At 36.2% G+C, this 21,333-nt stretch overlaps 1 protein-coding gene across 8 annotated transcripts in view; it reads right to left on the bottom strand.

Annotated features, from left to right (window-relative positions):
• The window catches only part of gphna (gephyrin a), a 115,747-nt gene that overhangs the window by 75,765 nt on the left and 18,649 nt on the right, over positions 1–21,333 (bottom strand). Inside the window, exon 1 of one of the 8 annotated variants that reach the window (XM_051133728.1) lies at positions 6,178–6,459. The exons of the other annotated variants lie outside the window; for them this stretch is intronic. The gene's annotated coding sequence lies outside the window, so the exon portion shown is untranslated. Of the gene's footprint in view, positions 1–6,177; positions 6,460–21,333 lie in introns of those variants that run through there. 8 annotated transcript variants of the gene reach the window in all.

Below are 21,333 nucleotides of genomic sequence, written 5' to 3'. Positions count from 1 at the left end.
TTCAGACAGTGTAAATATGCTTTCCAACGGGCAGTTGAAGCCTGGTTACGAGTCGGTGTTACTAGAGTCATGATAGCACAGAGTGATCGTACACACGATTTGGCACAGAAAAACAAAATGCATTTGCAGTATTCATCTGAATGCTGAATGTGCCAAGGGCTCCAGAGTCCATGAAAAGACCAAGACCAAGTCCAAGTCCAGACTTGAGTATTACAACACCGGGCAACTTCCCATAAGTCAAAATTGAAACTATGTGTAAACATGGTCTTATTGTGCATGTTATGCTGAGGAAAACACTTTACAATGTGTAATGAAAACATAACTTTCTACACCTCTAAAATGACTTTAAGTCAACATGCCCTCTTATTTTTCAACCACCAGCCATATAGAGGCGATCATTCTTGATCAATTCTAATCTAATCCTACATACAAGTCTAATCCTACGTTTTCTCCTCATGGAATATGCTTTACCTACAAAAATGCTGCATAACCGAAGTAAAAATGCTTGTAAATGCTTTTATATGCTTTTAATAGCAACAGAAATAATAGTAATTCCAACAGCATTGTGGATATAAAAGGGTCTAGTGTAGCTCAAAACAGGTCAAAATCAGTGACGAGAGAAGAGAATGACCTGTGCTGTGTAAATAAATGATAAAGCGCTGCCGTTCACCATCACATTCCCCATCACGCACAAGGGCTCGGTGCAACACTTGCTTCATAATTGCAGCATTTTCTCACCCTTCTCTCTTTTCTCCTCATCTCTTGCTCTCTCTGTTCTCTCTCTCTCTCCACCCTGCTAACCCTTGATCTATAAATAGGCTGGTGTTCCCTGCAGGAGGCAGGAGAAGTGAGCTCTCCTCAGAGAGGCGGCAAAAAACTTCTTGTCACAGGCACGCAAATGCAATGTCTGTGTGTGTATGAAGGAGTAGGATTGTTCTGCCGATGCGCATTGTATATAAGTGACCGTGTGTGTGTGTGAGAGAGAGAGAGAGAGACAGAGAGAGAGAGAGAGGGGGAAAGACGCAGCAGTTGGAACATTCATCAGAGACGTTAAGGCATCAGAATGTTAATGTCACCACAGCTCTGCCCTGCATGAGAGGAGCGCTGTCTATTTTTTCAGAGCTGCTAAAGAGCTACACCTCTCAAGCAAAGCGTTGTTAACCATATCAAATAATTGTCAAAGCCACTGTCATTGTTCCTTTCAAACCTTACAATAACTACTGGTACACTGATAATAACTGATGTAGTACCATAGCTCTTTGATATATACATCACACAGATCCAAACATCACGGTACATGGTACCATGGAATGCATTACTATACATACTGGTCAAAATACTATCTATACTAGTCACACTTTAGTTTGGGCACCAATTCTCATTATTAACTAACTGCATCCACATGTGGGTCACACGTGATGTAGGCGGAAGTACCGACCCAGTGTTTACAAAGCGAACGTGCAAAGAAAGTCAAATGCCTTTTACAAAAAAAAGGTAAAACAACGATGCTGGATGGTTTTGAACTTTTGAGCTGGACTGGAGTACACAGACAAAGAAGTAACCAACCATGACCTTTCAAATGTGATTACGTAATGCGTGAAGTAGTAGACATGCATCACAGAGCTAGTGCAAGCCGAGCATTTGTGGTTAAAAATAATATTTATTTTTTTCCGCTTGGTTTTGCTAGACAAGACCCTTATTCCTCGGCTGTGATCGTGTAGAGCCCTTTGAAGCTGCACTGAAACTGTAATTTGGATCTTCAACCATGTTGGTTCACATTGAGGTTCACTATATAGAGAAAAATTCCTCAAAAACCTTAATTTCTTTTCGACTGAAGAAAGAAAGACATGAACATCTTGGACAGGGGTTAAAAAATTATCAGGAAATTTTAATTCAGGAATGAACTAATCCTTTAAGGGATCTAAAATATGGTAATGCAGATTAAGCCATTAATATTCATTGTGTAAGTTCTAATAAACACCCAATGTGCTAGTAATATGCATGCTAATAAGCGACTAGTTAATTGTGAGAATTGGTGAAAATGTTACCTACATACTCTCTGACAATACATGTCAAAAATATGACTGTTTTATATATGAGAATAGAAATGATCCCTAATACATTGTGAATGTTGCTCTAGAATATTAGGCGGTTTTTGCCACAAGTTGTCAGTTTGCAACCAGTTGACAAACACTTATGTTTATAAATATGAAATTATATCATGACATTATAAATATACAATGATTTTATAACGACGCTTAACAAAAAGTACTAATGGTAACACTGTGGTACTGTGATATACACCATGGTATTTTTTCATGGCATTCCAAGGTACTCAAAACTATGATTTTGGTACAATGATAGTAATGGATGGTAAAGCCATAATAATCCACAATGAAATTTACATGGTACTTCAAGGTACTTAAAGGGCTAGTTCACCCAAAAATGAAAATTACCCCAAGATTTACTCACGCTCAAGCCATCACAGGTTTATATGACTTTCTTCTGGACCTTTATTAACCCTCCGGAGCTGTGTAGAGTACTTTTTATGATAGTTGGATGCAATTTACTGGACTTCAAAATCTCAACCCCCATTCACTGCCATTATAAAGCACATACATCTAAAATGGCTTGCAGGTGGGTAAATCATGGGGTTTTCATTTTCATTTTGGGTGAACTATCCCTTTAAGGGTGTGTTCACACTTGTTCGGTTCGTTTGGTTCATTTGGTCCGGACCAAAAAGGAAAATGATACATTTGGTCCTGGTCCACTTAGCGTTCACACTGGCATTTTTGACAGTGAATCTAAAGATACCAAACCTAAAGGCATAGTGAGACGTTCACAACCTGATTGGTCGGATTGAATGACATATATTTTGTGACGGAACTCACCGAACACTCCAAACTGCTGCTTTAAGTCAAATACACCTAATGCCATCTGCTGGACTAAGTGTGCTCACTGTTGTGTGTATCTGAATTTATTCTAACCACCTGCAAAGTCTTTGCTCCGTGTTTGCCCTCCGCTCATTTTGTTTTGGATACACCACTTGTTCCCTTCATGAAATCATGTCGCATAGCATTGCATCTTGTCATTAGATCCTGTTTTTGGTTCGTTTAGAAGTATTTGGTCCGTGTTCCGATCCTATTTCATTCGAATCGCACCAGAGTTAGTCTGGAAGTGGACAGAGACCCATCTTTTTTGCGGTCTTGGTCCGCACCAGGGTTCGGATGGCAGCGTTCACACCTACTCAAATAAACTGCACTAACAGAGCAATCACACCAGGGATCATTTTAATCGAACCAAATATGACTTTATTCATGACTTATTCTCCCTCAACTTCAAAATCGTCCTATATCGCTGTTTTACCTTTTTTGTTAAGGGTGTTTGATCTTCTTTGCATGTACACTTTGCATAGACTGTGTCGGTACTGAACACACCCTAAAAGAATTATATAGTAATACCATGTTACTTTTTATATTTAAACAGAATAAGTACCTTCTACATACAGTACTCTAAACAAAACACTATGGTGTTCCCATGGTGCAGTGATGTAACGAATGGTAATACCACAGTAATTGGTTTTACACCATGGTATTCCGAGGGAAAAAAAAAAACACGGTAATAGTATGATACATGTTCAAAAGAACATGGAATTAACAATGATTTTATATTAAGTAATATTAGTGTAAAGGAATTATCGAACATCACTGATTCTCAACTTACAAAGAAACGGCATCCTTTAAGCTCTGTTTGTAGGAAGGTACGCGCACACACAGACTCAGACACACACACTCTTTCTTTCTACCTCATGTCTGTGACTCACAGCTCTGCAGACGGAAAAGTCTGTCTGCATGGACACTTTGGTGAGGTGAGAGTTTCCCTCTCAGCGTGAGACTGTGTGTGTGTGTGCGCGAGTGTGTGTTGCCTGCGGCTGTGAGTAGGAGTTAGACTTGCATGAGCTGAGCTGGTGTAAAACCCTGTCTCGTTAACCCCTGCCTACATCCAGAGAAGACCTGTGGACCTCACTCTGTTCCTCAAACACCACAGGTCCAACACCTGGGAGCAGATAATCCCAGCTTTGAGCCGCAAACCTCGGCGGAGCAGCATTCCCTTTAAAAAAAACCCCTCCTGCTATAAAAGACTGCGTCCTGTACTAAAGCTTACGGTACAAGGACGAGTATGTCTCTGATTGGACGATCAGCTAATCCAGTTGGTTCAATTTACTTTCTGTCTTGTTTCATCCCCCTTCAGGTTTTTCAAGGTGTCTTCTGACACTAAGTAGCAAATAAGGTTGAAACTTCCATTTAAGAACTCTTTTAGTAGCCTAACATGAGTAAAATTAGATTCTTACATTTTCTGAAGCAATTTGAGTGTTCCAAAACTCCCCTCTAAATTGCTGTGGATAGTTTCCAGGGTGTCGATACACAGCTGCTAAGGTCTCCTGGATGTAAATGCTCATTAACACCAATAACGATAAATATAATAATAGCAATAATAACTGCTATAAGTAGTGTCAACAGATGATAATGTTCTGTTTATTTTAAGTGCACAATGCAGTTATGTCAACTGTCGCTATAAACGTTCACACTCTTTAAAGTCGTGTGAATTTTGATTGGCTGTCTATGTTTTTATCATTCATCAGAGGGAAGAAAATCATTCCGAAAGAAACTCCACACAAAAAGTAATGCCAACTGGCAAGCATATAGACATTTGAGAAATCTGAGCAAGACAAAAGTAAGAAGATCTTTCCTATAATTGTAAGAACTCATATTTTTTGTAATAAAATTAAAAACATAAGATGAATATTTAATTAATCAAATTCGAGTTAATAAAACAATATTAAATAAATCTTGAGGTGTGCCCCAAGGTTCAATATTGAGACCACATCCTTTATGTATTTATGTTAATAATTTACCCCTAATTTTCAGTAACTGTTACGTTTAACTTCATTCTGATATTTTACAAATTCAGTTATCTCTTCAGTATGATTTTAATATTTTACAAGATTGGTTTTGGATAATAAATTTGTGTTAATCCTAATAAATAAAAACTTACATGTACATCACCAAACGTTTTTGAACAGAAAGATTTTTAATGTTTTTTAAAGAAGTCTCTTCTGCTCACCAAGCCTGCATTTATTTGATCCAAAGTGCAGCAAAAACAGTAAAATTTTGAAATATTTTTACTATTTAAAATAACAGTTTTCTATTACAATATATTTTAAAATGTAATTTATTCCTGTGATTTCAAAGTTGAATTATTAGCATAATTACTCCAGTCACATGATCCTTCAGAAATCATTATAAAATTCTGATTTTCTGCTCAAAAAACATTTATTATTATTATTACATTATTATAACAGCCGTGTAGAATTTTGTCAGGTTTCTTTGATGAATAAAAAGTTCAGAAGAACAGCATTTATCTGAAATAGAAATCTTTTGTAAAATTATAAATAAGGGTGTAAAGGGGTAGAACATTTCTGGTAAATTTCCGGAAACTTTCCAAAAATCCCTGAAATATTAAAAAAAAAAAAAAATCCTGGAAAGTTTCCAAAATTTCTGGAATGTTTCCAAAATTTACTGACAATTTTTTGCAACCCTAAATGTATAAATGTCTTTATCATCATTTTTGATCGATTTAAAGCATCTTTGCTTAATAAAAGTTTAAATTTCTATAATTTCTGTCCCCAAAAAAAATCTATATATACTGACTCCAAGCTTTTGAATAGTATAGTGTATAATGTTACAGATAAATGCTGATTTTTTGGATCTTGTACTAAAAGAAAATATACTAAACCGTTTTAAATATTGATAATAATAATAAAAAATGTTTCTTGCACAGCAAATCAGCATATTAGAATTATTTCTGAAGGATACTGAAGACTGGCGTGATGATGTATGTGAAATATTCAAAGAGAAAGCAGCTATTTTAAACAGTAAAAATATTTCACAATATTACTGCTTTTGCTGTATTTTGGATCAAATAAATGCTGGCTTGGTGAGCAGAAGAGACTTCTTTAAAATCTTACTGTTCAAAAACATTTGACTGTCAATGTATATTGTTCATATGTATCTTTAGGTATGTAAAATATCAATAACGTGCATTTAGGAAACAGTTTGGGTGACTTTTCATGTCATGTTGTTTAAGAAGAAAAAAATAAAAATAATAAAAGCCTACCACCATGTCTCTATGATATTCTAGTCGTGCTTCTGTAGCTCCGGCGCTAGCGATGCCAAGGTCATGGGTTCATTTCCCAAGGAATACCTTGAATCTAAGTTGCTTTAGGTAAAGTCTGCTTTTATCCAAAAGTGGACAAATCGTCCTTGGAGGCTCAACTCTCCAAACCAGCTGCACAATTCAAAATCAGTCATGTTCTTAGCGTAAATGATGCAGGACAAGCTATGTGCCAAAGTTCAATACCTAGGGTTAGTGTTTTTGTTTTTTTTTTAAACATGAGCAATAGTAGCCTTCTCAAGCACTACTATCAAAATGATTTAAAGGCCTTCGCAGTGTTCAGATGTGTGTCCAATCAGAGTCATGTATGCGTAACCTCCGCTGACCAATCGGAGAAGCCCCCTGGAACAACTCCCCAAGAGCAACGTTATATATTACTCACTCCTCGCTCTAGATCTAATCAATGAGCATCTCTACTGCCCCCTGCCTCCACCTTCATGACTATGCAAGACTGGTCTGGAAACATAGGAGATATGAAAAGAAAATGGAATAGAGCTGAAAGGAAAAGGGTTTTCAAGAAGAGGAAGCTGGTCTGTAGGTTTCAGGTGAACTCCATTAGATCAGTGACAGGAACACGTTGATCCCCAGGCACGTAGTTAACAGCGCTGGACACGTTGTGTGTGTGTGTGTGTGTGAGGGGATGATGTTAAGGAGAGAAGAGAGAAAGTCACAATGGAACTTAAATCTGTGAGCTGCATTTCAAAGCACCTTTATACAAAATGTATCGTATGGAGTCTACAAAAGCTCAGTTTCTAGATAAGCGTTTCACAAAGGCAAAGGAGGGAATAGGGAAAACGAAAAAGAATTTATTTAGGGGGAGGAGGGTGCCGAAGGGAATGTGAAAGAATAGTGTACGTGTTCTAGAGAGGAATGAGGAGCGTCTAATTAAATCATTGAGAAAATACCAACATCATCTTTCCTATAAAAACACAAACACATAGTCATACACATTTGTACAGTGGTGACAGGAAGTACTGGGTAGCACTTCATTTAGCAGTCATGACTTCCAAACATTTCCTGCAGGCTACTCCATCACTCCAGCACATCAACTTGAAGGTATTTTGGCCCACTTCTCAGCACAGGACTGCTTCAAGTCACTGATATTTTGGGCTGTTTTGGCTTCGGGTCACTGCTGCAATATCTTGATTTGGTCAGGGCTGTGACTTTTGCAAACCCTTTAGCCATTCAGACTTACCATTTCAGATACAAGAGTATCTGATGGTGGTTTTCGCCATATTACAACCTGATCTCACGACAAAAACATACTTGTGGGAACGTTTTCGTAAGATGCGAAATACTAAGTACTTTTCGTAACATATATTCGATGTGAAACGCTAAAAGAGTGTTCGGGTTTTTTCTCCGAAACTGATGAACATACATATGGTAGTTCTGACTTGAAACGTCCATTGAGTGACGCTATAACTCTAATGCTCTGTGACGTTTTAAAATAATGTACCATCTGCACTAAACCTAAACCTACCTAGTATCTAGTACCTAGTAAACCTAGTATGAACAAAAGTGAATGTGATGTAAAAACGCAATCGCAAACGTGCTGTTTTAGCTTGTTTTTCGATCTCTCATCTTTTGGTTATTTTATCGTGAATCTTTTTTTTTTTTTTTTTTTTTTTTTTTTTCACAGGATTCGTACCCAAGGATTCTGCAACCTAAGTCCAAATCCATGCCGTCTGAGCTACCGAGCAAGCTTGTTACGTCCGAAGAGCGAAACAATGTATCATAACTGTGTACGAAAACGATTACAAGTGCTTGCTGTTTTACTGCCTCTAGTGTTCATTTCTGTTGGAAACTGCAGTGATATGTACTTATTGGTATTATTGCGAAAAAAAACCTCACAGTATTTTCTAAAGCTGTTATTTTTATGTGGCTAGTTACATTTTTTTTCATACAGTAAAAACTAGCTTTGAAAACTTTTTTAATCAAATATGTATTTAGAAAATGCATGATTATTGCCTCTAAGAAATAGAGGAATGAACTTAGAAAATGTGGAGAATATGGCTATCAGACAAAACAAACAACAACAAAAAAAAAAGTGTAAACACTACAATTATTTAGTAAAACGCCTCTATTATTTGAGCTATAAAGTTGTCTAAATCAGTTGTAGGGCAGTGGTGTTATCATCAACCAAAACAAATTAAAACTACAACTGTTTATTTAATTGAAATAAAACTGAAAAATATGCATATTGGTCAAAAGATTGGTCAAACTTGTTACCTAAAAAAAAATTTTAGTTTGGCAATTATTTTTTTTTAAATCATTAAATGTACCACAATTAAAACCTAAATAAAAATACATTAAAGCTAAATATAAATATATTTGTTATTATAATTATAAAAATGAATACAAATTACCAAGGTACATAAAATTACTAAAACTTAAACTAAAACTATAAAAATAACACTAATTTAAATATAAATAAATACTACAATAGTACAAAAAAATCATACTAAAATAACTCTGGTTGTGAAGTTGCCTGTGTCTTTGTCCATATTTTGCAAATGTTAAATTGGATAGAAGTTCAAAAAGACAACCAATTTTATTACACTAGTCTCATTTTAATATGTATAACGTTGATGATAAATTACTGTGATTTAAAAAAGTACCTATTAAAAAAGAAAAAAAAAAAAGAAAAACTGGACCACCAAATCAGTCATAAGTAGCACGGGTATATTTGTAGCAACAGCAAATTTATTGATTTTTCTTTTATGCCAAAAATCTTTAGGATATTAAGTAAAGATCATGTTCCATGAAGATATTTTGTGAATTTCTTTTTTTCAAAAAACTTAATTTTTGATTAGTAATGTGCTTTGCTAAGTACTTCACTTTGACAACTACAAAGGTGATTTTCTCAATATTTAGATTTTTTTATTTTCAAATAGTTGTATCTCAGCCAAAAAATTGCCTATCCTAACAAACCATACATAAATGGAAAGCTTATTTATTTAGCTTTCAGATGATTTATAAATCTCAATTTCATAAAATTGACCCTTATGACTGATTTTGTGGTCTAGGATCACATATTGTAATATTTACTGCCTGGAACCATGAGCTTCCGCTGCAAGTGCTTATTGCAACCATAGTTTAATCTCACTGCTAAAAAAAAGATTAAAATAACACAAATATATGTACTTCAACAAAATACCAAGCCACACATTTCTTCTTTCCTCTTCATAAGTAAATTAACTCAAATCAGTCAAGCATTTTCTGTAATTGTGTTTAAACTAGAACGCCAAAAATATGTTCCCTAAACACTTGCCACTTCGAACTGAAGATCATCTGATCTCACTGGCCTTCTGCACCAACAGAATCCACTCTAAACATCCAACCATGACGTTCCGTGAAGTCACACTAAAGAACGCCACCCTGATCTCAGTCTGAGTGAAAAATGACTTAAAAACCGTGAGTTGAAAGTTGCCCTCGTCTCCTCTCTCTTTCCAGAGCAGATTAATAAAACATCATACACAGCAGCTCCACTGCTAACTTACTTAGTCAGCAAAATGTAGCCCATCTCTCAATACTGAACACACACATACGCATGCAAACAACGCCAAGACCACACAATAACAAAGCAAGCGCACTCACAAAGAAAAGAAATACTTAGAAGCGAGTGCTTTCAGTCAGTCATTTGAAATTTGGAAAGTTCTCATTGATCAATGTCAACTAAATATAAATATTCACAGTATAGGAAAGACCACCCTTACATTTTAATAAATGATGATATGAATTATGATATATGAATGAGTTTCCCTCATATATACACTACCAGTTTTTGAACAGTAAGATTTTTTAATGTTTTTTAAAGAATTTTCTTCTTCTCACCAAGCCTGGATTTATTTGATCCAAAATAAAGCAAAAGCAGTAATATCATATCAATACACCAACTTTGAGAACTACAATATATAAATGAACATGAAAAATCTCAATGCCTTTTCCAGTTGTTCATGATTTCTGGATGAAGATTTCTAAAACATCTAGGAAGAGCAACATATAACCGATAATATATTTTAGAGACTATCATTACTAGAACAAAAAGTATATTCGTTAGAGAAACTCCCATGACTCATTTTTCCTTCAATGGCCTTTTTTATATTTGTGAGATGAGGTTGTCCAGCATTATTAATATTTCATTACCACGCTGATAAATATTAAGAAGTGACACACAACAGAGAGAAATCTCAGCACTTCGCATCCCTCCATCCCGCCACTCCTGTCATCTTCAGCCTTTTCCCACTCCTACATTTTTTTTTACCACTTCTAAAAATCAAAAGACAGAGAAAATTCAAATTATAGGCTACATAATGTGAGAAAAAAAACTGAGAGAGATACATAGAAAGACGGAATGACAAACAGAGATGGAGAAAGACAGATGGTCAGTCAGGATGAACAATGGGGAATGATGAAGGGATCTGAAGACTGAAGAAGAGAATGGGGGAGGTGTAGAAGAGCGACTGAGGATGAGCTGGATTGGGGAGGAGAGCGAGAGACTGTGGATGAGAAGAAAAGGAGGATGAAAAGACGAGTAGATAAATGATGAACAAGACACAACATATATCCTGAAAGAGAAAGAATACACAGGAAGGAATAGGAGATTTTGATTTACAGAGGAATGACGCAAACCCTTACAGCCAAAACACACACACATACACACAGAGAGAGAGCTATTCCCCTTGTGAACGCTGGTAATTATCTTAAAGCCCACTGCTGATGACCCCTGTGCTTTCATTAGCACTTTTGCCTCATTTCTGCACATACAAGCACACACATACACACAGAAACTAACCTGTTTACTCTCCTGCAAGACATTCATTAAGAGCAGAGCTGTCACTGTAACACTCATGAAAACAAGATTTTGGGAATCCTCTTAAAGGGATATTATGGGTTTATTATAAGTTAAGGTCTATGGGAAGCATCTGTTATCAGTTATGACAGAAAATCATTTCAACTCTTCCGTCAGTTTGTGAAAACAAAAAATAAAACGCATTGGACTTTTAATGGAAGTCTATGGGACGAACCAACTGACCTACTGTATAAAACTCTATTGAAAGAGCACTTTTCAGTCATGTTCACTTCCAGAACAAAAATTTACAGGTAATTTACTCACCCCCTTGTCATCCAAGAAATTCATTTCTTTCTTTCTTCAGTCGATAGGAAATTATGTTTCTTGAGGAAAACATTTCAGGAATTATCTCCATATAGTGGACTTCAATGGTGCCCCCAAGTTTGAACTTCCAAAATGCAGTTTTAAATGCGGCTTCAAATGGCTCTTAATGATCCCAGCTGAAAAAGAAGGGTCTTTTTCGGTCATTTTCAAAACAAATTGACAATTTATATACGATTTTTGACCTCAAACGCTCGTCTTGTCTAGGTCTGCGTGAACTGCGGTTTTTCCAGTTCAAGACAGTTAGGGTCAAAAAACTCCCATCTTGTTTTCTTCCCCAACTTCAAAATCATTCTACATTGCTGCAGAAGTACAAACCCAGTGTTTTCAAAGTGCATATGCAAAGATGATCAAATGCCCTTTACAAAAAAAGGTAAAACAGTGATGCAGAACAATTTTGAAGTTGAAGAACAAAATGAGATGGGAGTTTCTCGACATACCCTAACTGTACTAACCCAGATTACGCAGACTACACATCTGCATCGCATAGACGAGGCAAGAGCATTTGAGGTTAAAAAGTATATAAATTGTCAATTTGTTTTGAAAATGACTGATTGTTTCATTAGATGAGACCTTTCTTCTTGGCTGGGATCATTTAGAGCCATTTGAAGCTGCATTTAAACTGCATTTTGGAAGTTCAAACATGGGGGCACCATTGAAGTCCACTATATGGAGATAATTCCAGAAATGTTTTCCTCAAGAAACATAATTTCTTTACGACTGAAGAAAGAAAGACATGAACATCTTGGATGACAAAGAGGTGAGTAAATTATCTGTAAATTTTTGTTCAGGAAGTGGACTTCTCCTTTAAAACCATCTGCCTTTGACTAGCAATAGCAGGTAGCAAATCATGGTTTAAAGTTCCAGTGAAGTGCTTTGAAACACGCAGCGTTATTCTATGTGTTGACGTAATTTCAACTGAAACAAAAACACAGGGCGTTTACATTACACTGAAATCCGATCACAATGCATCCTTGACTACCTCTGGACCAAGGCACGCTGATCGGATAACATTCTGATTTGAAGCGCATTTACACTTGTGTTTTCAATGTGTATGTGGACAACATCCAAATACAGGACACATGTTAATGCCAAATGTAAACGTAAATGCAGCCTATAGTGCAGGGGGTGGGACGCTTCAGATTCTAGAAAGCATTTGATTGGACAGAAAGTTTGATGAGAAGCTGAGGTGCCATGATGTCATCAAAACCAATGATCCATATTGGCGGAAGTTATAGATTTAGTTTTGAATGCTTATATCTTTTAAATGTGAATTTTGTCTTTGTTTTGAAACACACCAGATAACCTTAAGCCTAACATATTCGTACTAAAAGCCAAAAACTTCAATTTTGATTGCATGGGGACTGTGATCAACAAAAAGCTACTTTATTAACTTCCAACACATCTTCCCTTTTTAACGGGTAAACATAACAAGAAAATAAAACTGGGCTTTGGAGTCGTGACCTAGCCAGACATGTTGATGTGCTAATTCAGGATATCGCATGACTTCCTAAGCCCTCACAACTACCTCTAAAAATAAAAGTGGCAAAGCCAAAAATATAAAGACACCAGTCTTGTATTACCCTCAGAGTGATGGGGTGCAAAGCTTCTCCAATGCTCTGTTTAAAATCATCCTAATCCATATTAGATGCTTTCTGGGGTAAAGGCATTGTTCCCTTAAAAAAAATAATGGTTAATGTTTGTGTGCTGATGAATGTTTAAATGCAAATAAAAATCTGAATTAAATCTTCGGTTGTGTCTCATCATGAACGTTTTGAATCATCAACATTTTAATGTTACAGTTTAAATGGAGGGACAGAAATCTATCAGGTTTCATTAAAAATATCTCAATTTTTGTTTCAATGAGTCTGAAATGACATGAGGCTAAATAAATGAAAGACTTTTCATTTTTAGTGAACTCTCTTTAAAAGGGACATTGAATGCCTATTTACCACAAGTTGGTTTGATTCTTTAGGGTTTTCATAAAATGTCTGCAACGTACGTTGGTAAAAATTTCTCAATGGTTGTCTACAACAACACCCTTTTTACCTTGTCAAAAACAGCTCTGTTCACAGCGACCTGTTTCGGTGCATGTCTCTTTAAATGATAATGAGCTACTGCTAACCCCACCCCTCTCTTCCATTTTTTTGTGCATTTGGTGGCTAATCAACTGTGTCCTCAGTGGCTTTGATGTCTGGAGAAAATGAAGACTCTTATGTTTACTTTTATATCCAACAACAAAACACCTGCTAGAGTTGTCAAAAGATACCGGGTTCGGTACTTTCGGTACTGAAATTTTAAAAAATGTGAAGCGCTTATCATTGTAGCCAATCACAGTCATGTCTGTTGAGCGCGTGAACACTATGGCCAATCAGCGAAGTTTAAAAATCGGCTCAACAGCGCTCAAATGTGAGTGGGAAATGGACGTTTTTAAAATTTCAGTACCGAAAGTACCAAACCCGGTACCTTTTGACAACCCTACCACCTGCACTGCTTACTAGACGTTGTTGCCGCTATGGCTGCTCAAGCGGGAAGAAAATGTCGGACAGCGTACAACTGGCTGTGGGCGGATATACACTACCGTTCAAAAGTTTGGGGTCAGTACATTTTTATTGTTTCTTTTTTTTTTAAGAAATTAATACTTTTATTCACCAAGGATGTATTAAGGTAATAATTAAAAGTTTATTAAAAGTTAATAATAAATAATTTACATTGTTATAAAATATTTATATTTTGAATAAACACTGTACTTTTTAAACTTGTTATTCATGAAAGAATCCTGGAAAAAAAAAAAAAAAAAAAAAAAAAAAAAAAAAAAATCACAGGTTCCAAAAAATATTTGGCAGCACAACTGTTGATATTATCCAACATTGATCATTCTAATAATAAATCCGCATATTAGAATGATTTCTGAAGGATCATGTGACACTTAAGACTGGAGTAACAGCTGATAAAAATTCAGGTTTTCATCACAGGAATAAATTCTATTTTAAAGTATGTTAATTTTGCAATATTACTGTTTTTTTTTCTATATTTTTAATCAAATAAATGCAGCCTTGATGAGCATAAGAGACTTCTTTAAAGACTATTACAAGTCTTACTGACCCCAAACTTTTGAACGGTAGTGTATATGGAACAGTCTGTCAGCAGCCGTGGGCGGGGCTTGAGCAGTATGACATCATACTGCTCTGAAAATCCATTGAGACTGTTTGGGTTTGTGGGGGATTAAAAAGGAAGGAGCGAATGGATTTTTATCATTGTAGGGTGGTTGTGTACACAGACTGCTAAGATTAGTGAATTTTGCATCCAATGTCCCCTTTAAACATTTACTAATGCAACTCAGTCTCATGTTTGCTTATATGCACACATGAAAACAACAGAATAAGAACTTCCTGTAGGCCTCAAGTTGCAGACCAATTTGTGAAATTGTTTTTTGGGGACTGTAACAACAGCACTGTCCTTCACTAGACAGACACTGCAGATGAAGACTCAGTTGAGCTGCAATGTGTGAGAGCTGTAATCCCACAATCCAGCTCTGCATCCGAATCGGAAGCTTAATCTGCTGCGGAACGACTCCCAAGGTCTCACATACCACGCTGACTTAAAGGTGCTCTGTTCATTCACTTTGTGTATCCGTGTGTTTGGTGAATCACCGAAAGTGTGATTGCGTCAGAAAATAAAGTAAAGCAGAGAGAGGGACACAGAGAAAGAGAATGAATTAAGAAGTTCAAGTTGACAGAAGTTGTGTTCTCAAGACAGATGTCTGCGGACTCACCTCCGCTCCTGCAGGAGTCCCACATTTCTGTGAGTCACTCTCACCAAACGCATCTCTGTATGACCACAGCGCTCAGATCATATCACACATCTCATTATGCCAACATGTTATATTACCCAGTTTTGTTTTTCCCAAAGTAGGTTCACTTCACCCAACACAAACAGGCACTTTAAACCAGATAAAATTATTCCATTATTAGAAAAAGAATGAAATCAATACAATATTACAACTATCTTACACTCATCCTTCATTGCACTACAGAATCTCCACTCTGAGGCCAAGTTTTAATTAGCATTATAAAGGGTTGTTGTTCATTCAAAACAAATAGCACTGCTTCGAAAATTTGTTACAATGAACTATTTTAATCGAGACTGGAATGGTTATTTAAGAGCGTCCAGAAGTTATTTTAAAACTGGTGCGCAAACTGAAGTTCTATATACGCACTGAACTGGATTTATTTCGTCTTTAATAGCATTAAAGAGAAACAAAAGCCTGATATGAAACACGCTATTTGCAAGAGAGAATGTATGAAAGTTATACGGCAGTTTAATAAGCCTTGATGTCCTATAATACTTCTTGTATGTATGCATATAAAGAAAGCTGCAAATGTATTGCGATATGACCCAAGTAATATGAAGATTATGACTTCCTGGAATCCCTGAATATTTACATCCCTGTGATTAATGATAGTGGTAGCAAAATGGTTGCAGGTTCAGCCCCAAGTAGGTGTGACCTAGACTTGGAAAGATTTAAAGTTTGCATGAACCAGGAAGTTGTGACGGACATTATTTCATAATTGTTATGTATTTCTGAATGAATGAAATTGGGAAGGAAGACCATTCCAGATTATCAAGATTACAAAGACATTCATTACTCATCCTCATGTCATTCCAAACCTGTAAGACCTTCGTTCATCTTCGGAACACAAATAAAGACATTTTTGATGAAATCCGAGAGCTTTCTGACCCTGCATAGACAGCAACATAACTGACATATTCAAGGCCCAGAAAGGGCCTACAATAGTCCACGTGACATCAGTGCTTCAACTGTAATTTTATAAAGCTACTAGAGATGCACCGATTGCAATTTTCTTGACCGATTCCAATTTATGATTTTTTTTTGTAAGTGTGACCTGATACTGACTTTTGCCAATTAAAATTTTCTTTCTAAGATCTATAATTGACAGCATATACAAACAAAAACCTAGGGCTGTCCCCTAAATCGACTAACCATTAGTTAATGAGTAGAGGCTTGGTTGAACAAAATTTTATTAATCACTAAAAAAAAAAAAAAACCTACTAATCATTCATTAACCTCAAATATGGCTCTTCATATTTTCAAGATGTATGTATTAGCAACTTTACATGGCAGCTCCAAAGTAATGTTAAAAGTTTAAACATTTTAACGTTACTCCTAAAATATTCCGTCATTTTTGGTCATACAGATAAAAGTAATATCTCTATGTTTATTTGTGTGCACTCACAATAACAACAAAACGCTGCGCTTTTGTAAAATGAAACCAGAAAGCGCTTTCCGCCAATTCAAATAGAAAACAAATATTTTCAGATTATATAATCTATATGAAACATGCATGGCACATCACTACTTCGGAGATGACGAGTCAGTGTCATTGACTTCATCTCTTAAGCTGAAAAAAAAAGAAAGCACCAATTCGTCAATAAATTATTAAAAAGTTAATACAGTCTACTTGCTGTTTTTCCCTGACATATTCGTAATTATTATATTTGCCATGCACTGTGGCAAGCTTTTTTTTTATTGGGCTATATAGGCAATTAAATGCTCATTATTATGATTTATATGGGTTATTAATAAACATGCAACAGCCGACTAATGCTTAAAATGAACAACTAACCAGAAAAATCTTTAGTCGAGAGCAGCCCTACAAAACCCTATACCTTTTTTTTTCAATGCAAAAAAATGTTGCGTAAAAAAAATTATTATACATTACAATTCCCCAAATCTGGACTAAGTTACAGACATTCTCAATAAATGCATTTACACAGTAAAATTACAAATGCATAAACACATTTCTAAAATTAATGTTTTAAATATTTTAAACATGCTAAAATAAATGTTGAGAAAAATGCAACGACACATAAATTAGAGCTTAAGATCTTTGCCCGAACCCGATGAGACCCGACGGGACCCGCAGCAGCGAAAGGGTGTTCAGTGCTGCTGGACGCACCATCAGTGAGCGCAGGACCGCGCTGAAACTACAGTGGATTCAATAATTTTCCTCCACAAAAATATGTAGCCTAATCTTGGTGAGTAAAGTTTTTTTTGCCGCGTTAGCCTATTTATAGGCTAAGTGTATGACTATATTGAGTGCCGAGATGTTACGACGTTACAGAGGACTTATTTTATTTCTTTGTTCCAAGTTGCAAGTGGCCTATAGCCTACGTTAGTCATTAATAAATTGTTAAAACATGTATAAATGACTCATTCTTGGCAAAAGCCAAAAGAGCTGTGTGCTTGCGCACATTTGAATAATGTCGGGCTGTAAACGGGTTCGGGCTTTTAAAAAGCTGCCAATCAAAATATACTTATCGGGCTCGGGCCGAATTCTGTCGTGCTCGGGCCCTGTCGGGCCTACCTTTTAACGCCCGTTTACAGCTCTAACATAAATATTTAAAAAACCAAACCACCAGTGGGTGACGGCAAATTACTGTTTTAATGAGTGAGTCATTTAGTCATTCACTCAACCGATTCATTCAAACAGCAGATTCGTTCAAAAAAGAGGCATGTGACTGTCTTTATGTATGGATTTTTGAATCACTGACTCACTTGATTCGTTCAAAAACGCGGATTCATTCAGTAGCGAAACACCACTGTGTTGAATGGAACTATTTTCGTCAACAAAATTGAGGAAAAATTGTGTCACATTACAATTAAACGGGAAACGTTGTGCAATCTTGCGTACCTACATCATATATTATAACAATTTCTTCTCTTCCACGTCAGTCTTCGACACAAATTGACGTGGGTACCAAGACGTGCATGTGGTGCTGACGCAGGAGCCAGGATTTCATCAAAAATATCTTAATTTGTGTTCTGAAGATGAACAAAGGTCTTATGGGATTGGAACGACATCACAAAAATAATAATTAAATATCATCAGTAAAACTCTTTTGTGGTTGCAGCTGCTTGGGACAAAAAAATTGAATTTACATGGAGAGAGCTGTTATTGCATCATACCTGGTTAGTTGTTTGTATTATAGTTTTTTTTAAATGACCTCTTAATAACTCTGTTTGCCACAGAAAGGCATGCCATGTCCTTGTCTTTTTGCGAGAACAACCTTTCTCTCTTGAAACAAATGAATTTGCATGTCTATCTGATTGAGAGAGAAACTTCCCACCCTGCTTTCTCAGGACAGGCACTACCCACCTCCAAATGTTGCACTTACAGAAATCTGAAGTAATGCCAAGCACAGAAAGCATCACCAACAAATCACATATGCTCTGAAACACACACTCCAACAGGTTACACAAACGTAAAGAGAGCAGCATGTCCATTTGATCAGCGGCGCGAGAGCGATTCCAGGGGGTTCCTTTAGCCGTGGGTTAGGGGGGGGGTCTGTGATTAATGTCTGTATTCTATTATCTAAGACGCTGCAGTCACACTGTGTCCAGATAAGGCTTGAGTTAAATTATTCATCCAGACACGGGCCAACAGAACACAGGCACATTCAGATGGGAAGGCATGTTTAAGAGAAGAGATCATTACTGAGACACTTTGGCAGATTCTCTCTCTCACACAGTCTGTTTCCACCATATGGGCCTCTTGTACTGTTACTGATACAGTTTCTACCTCGCTGTGAGAAGTGTTCCCGGAATATAACCGAGCTGTTCAGGCATCAACAATAAGCTTTTTTTTTTTTCCCGCCTGCCCAGTCAATTTGTCACTCACATAAAAAAAAAAAAAAAAAAAAAAAAAGACAAGTATTTAGTATGTATATATATTTACATTTAAAAAGAAAATAAATAAAAAGTAAAGCAATAAATAAACAAATATAATCTCTGCTTACGTGCTTTCAACAGAAACTAACTCATAGAGGTTTGGAACAACATGTGGGTGAGTAAATGATGACAGAATTTTCATTTGCGTAGGAACTATCCCTTTACCATTTTTGATTGTGGATGATTAAAATATCTCCTCGATCTCCCTTTGAAGAAATATTGTAGTATTGTGCTACAGCGCACATTTTATCATTTGCAGTTCTGCCGTCTCCATCTAAATGTACTGTACAACGTGACATACATTCATAGGGCCCTATTAAATCCATTTTATTTTTCCCAAAGTCCATTTTATTTTTTTCCAACTTCCACTTTTTACATTTTTCTGGCTTCTGTGTTTTCCCCATTTAAATTTTTCTAGACTCTTTTTCATTTTTAAATTATATTTTATTAATCCTGTCCAATTAATTGAAATCATCAAACACAATTTGACAGCAATTTATTAAAAGTTTTTAACTTTTTTATTTATTTATTTATTTTTTAATTTTCTAATTAATTTTATTGTTACCCAATTCGGCTTTCCATTAATTTTCCGGATTCTATTCATTTTATTAAAAAAATAATAATTATTTATTTTTATTTTATTTATTTATTTATTTTTTCCCAAAAATACTGTGTCGAGTATTTACAATTTTCTGATAAATAAATTCTGGTAAATAATTTCCAATATTCCTTAAGAAATAATGTTTTGACAATATATTTATTAGTAGTAGTAGTAGTAGTAGCACTATCATTACATTAAGTTGTATATTTCCATCACAATTTGTTCAAGTTAAACCAAACTTTTAATATGACTGGTTCTATGTAATATGAGGTGAGCTTTAGTATGTGTAAAGTATGGTAAACGAAACAATGCATCTGCACCATTCATTCAGCGACACACAGAACATGCAGGATTCATACTGAAATAGTCTTTCTGCGGCTTAATATTCACGTACACAAGTTCATATTACATTATGACTTGAGTGTAATGACCTACTTTTCATTTACTCATCCAAAATTTGGCAAATTCCATGACATTCTGCATTATACAGTAAATTCCATTTTTATGGCTGAATTCTGCAATTTCATCCGGGTTTTCCATATCACGGAAATCAAAGGGCCCTACGTTCACGTCAAATGTTAACTCAGTGGTAGAGCTACACTCAACGAGACACTGCACTTATGTCTAAAGTGAAAGTAAACAATTAAGAGGCCTGTATATTAGATGTGTGCAGTTCTTAAAGGAGAAGTCCACTTCCAGAACAACAATTCACAAATAATTTACTCAATCCCTTTTTTGTGCCCCCGATTTTGAACTTCAAAATAGTAGTTTAAATGCAGCTTCAAAAGGCTCTAAATCAGGGGTGCCCAAACCTGTTCCTGGAGATCGACTTTCCTGCAGAGTTTAGTTCCAACCCTAATCAAACACACCTGTCTGTAATTATCAAGTGCTCCTGGACATCCTAATTAGCTGGTTCAGGTGTGTTTGGTCAGGGTTGGAGCTGAACTCTGCAGGAAAGTCGATCTCCAGGAACAGGTTTGGGCACCCCTGCTCTAAATGATCCCAGCCGAGGAAGAAGGGTCTTATCTAGCGAAACGATCTGTCATTTTTTTCCAAAAAAATGCATAGCACGGGCTCTCGGATGTGCGTCCACGGGTCGTTCTTGAATGATTCGTTCATTTTGAACAAATCTTTAATGTGACTCGCGATGAACAAGTCATCTTGGGGAGTGATTCGTTCAGTCGCGCATGCACAACATCCTATTAGGTTCTGTACTGGAATTAGTTCACCTGTTTCGAGTTTTCAGGTTTTTCGAGTCATTCGTTCATCTTGTGGGGCTGTCACGTGATGCTGATTTTGCTAAAATTAACAAAGTGACTCATTTTAAAATTAGTTTCAAAGTGAAGAAAGATTAGTTAATTTTGCTGAACGAGACTCAAAGGTCCGAGTCGGTAAAATGATCCGAACTCCCCATCACTACTATGAATCACGTCTAAGTTCATCGTCTGTGTACTCCGGCTAAAAAAAAGGTCCGTATAGGGCCGTCAAACGGTACCGGGTCCGGTACTTTCGGTGCTGAAATTTTAAAAACGTCCATTTCCCGCTCACATTTGAGTGCTGTTGAGCCGATTT

The sequence above is a fragment of the Labeo rohita genome, chromosome 17 (assembly GCF_022985175.1).
Source record: "Labeo rohita strain BAU-BD-2019 chromosome 17, IGBB_LRoh.1.0, whole genome shotgun sequence".
NCBI lineage: Eukaryota > Metazoa > Chordata > Actinopteri > Cypriniformes > Cyprinidae > Labeo > Labeo rohita.
This window is presented reverse-complemented; position numbering and strand designations above follow the sequence as displayed.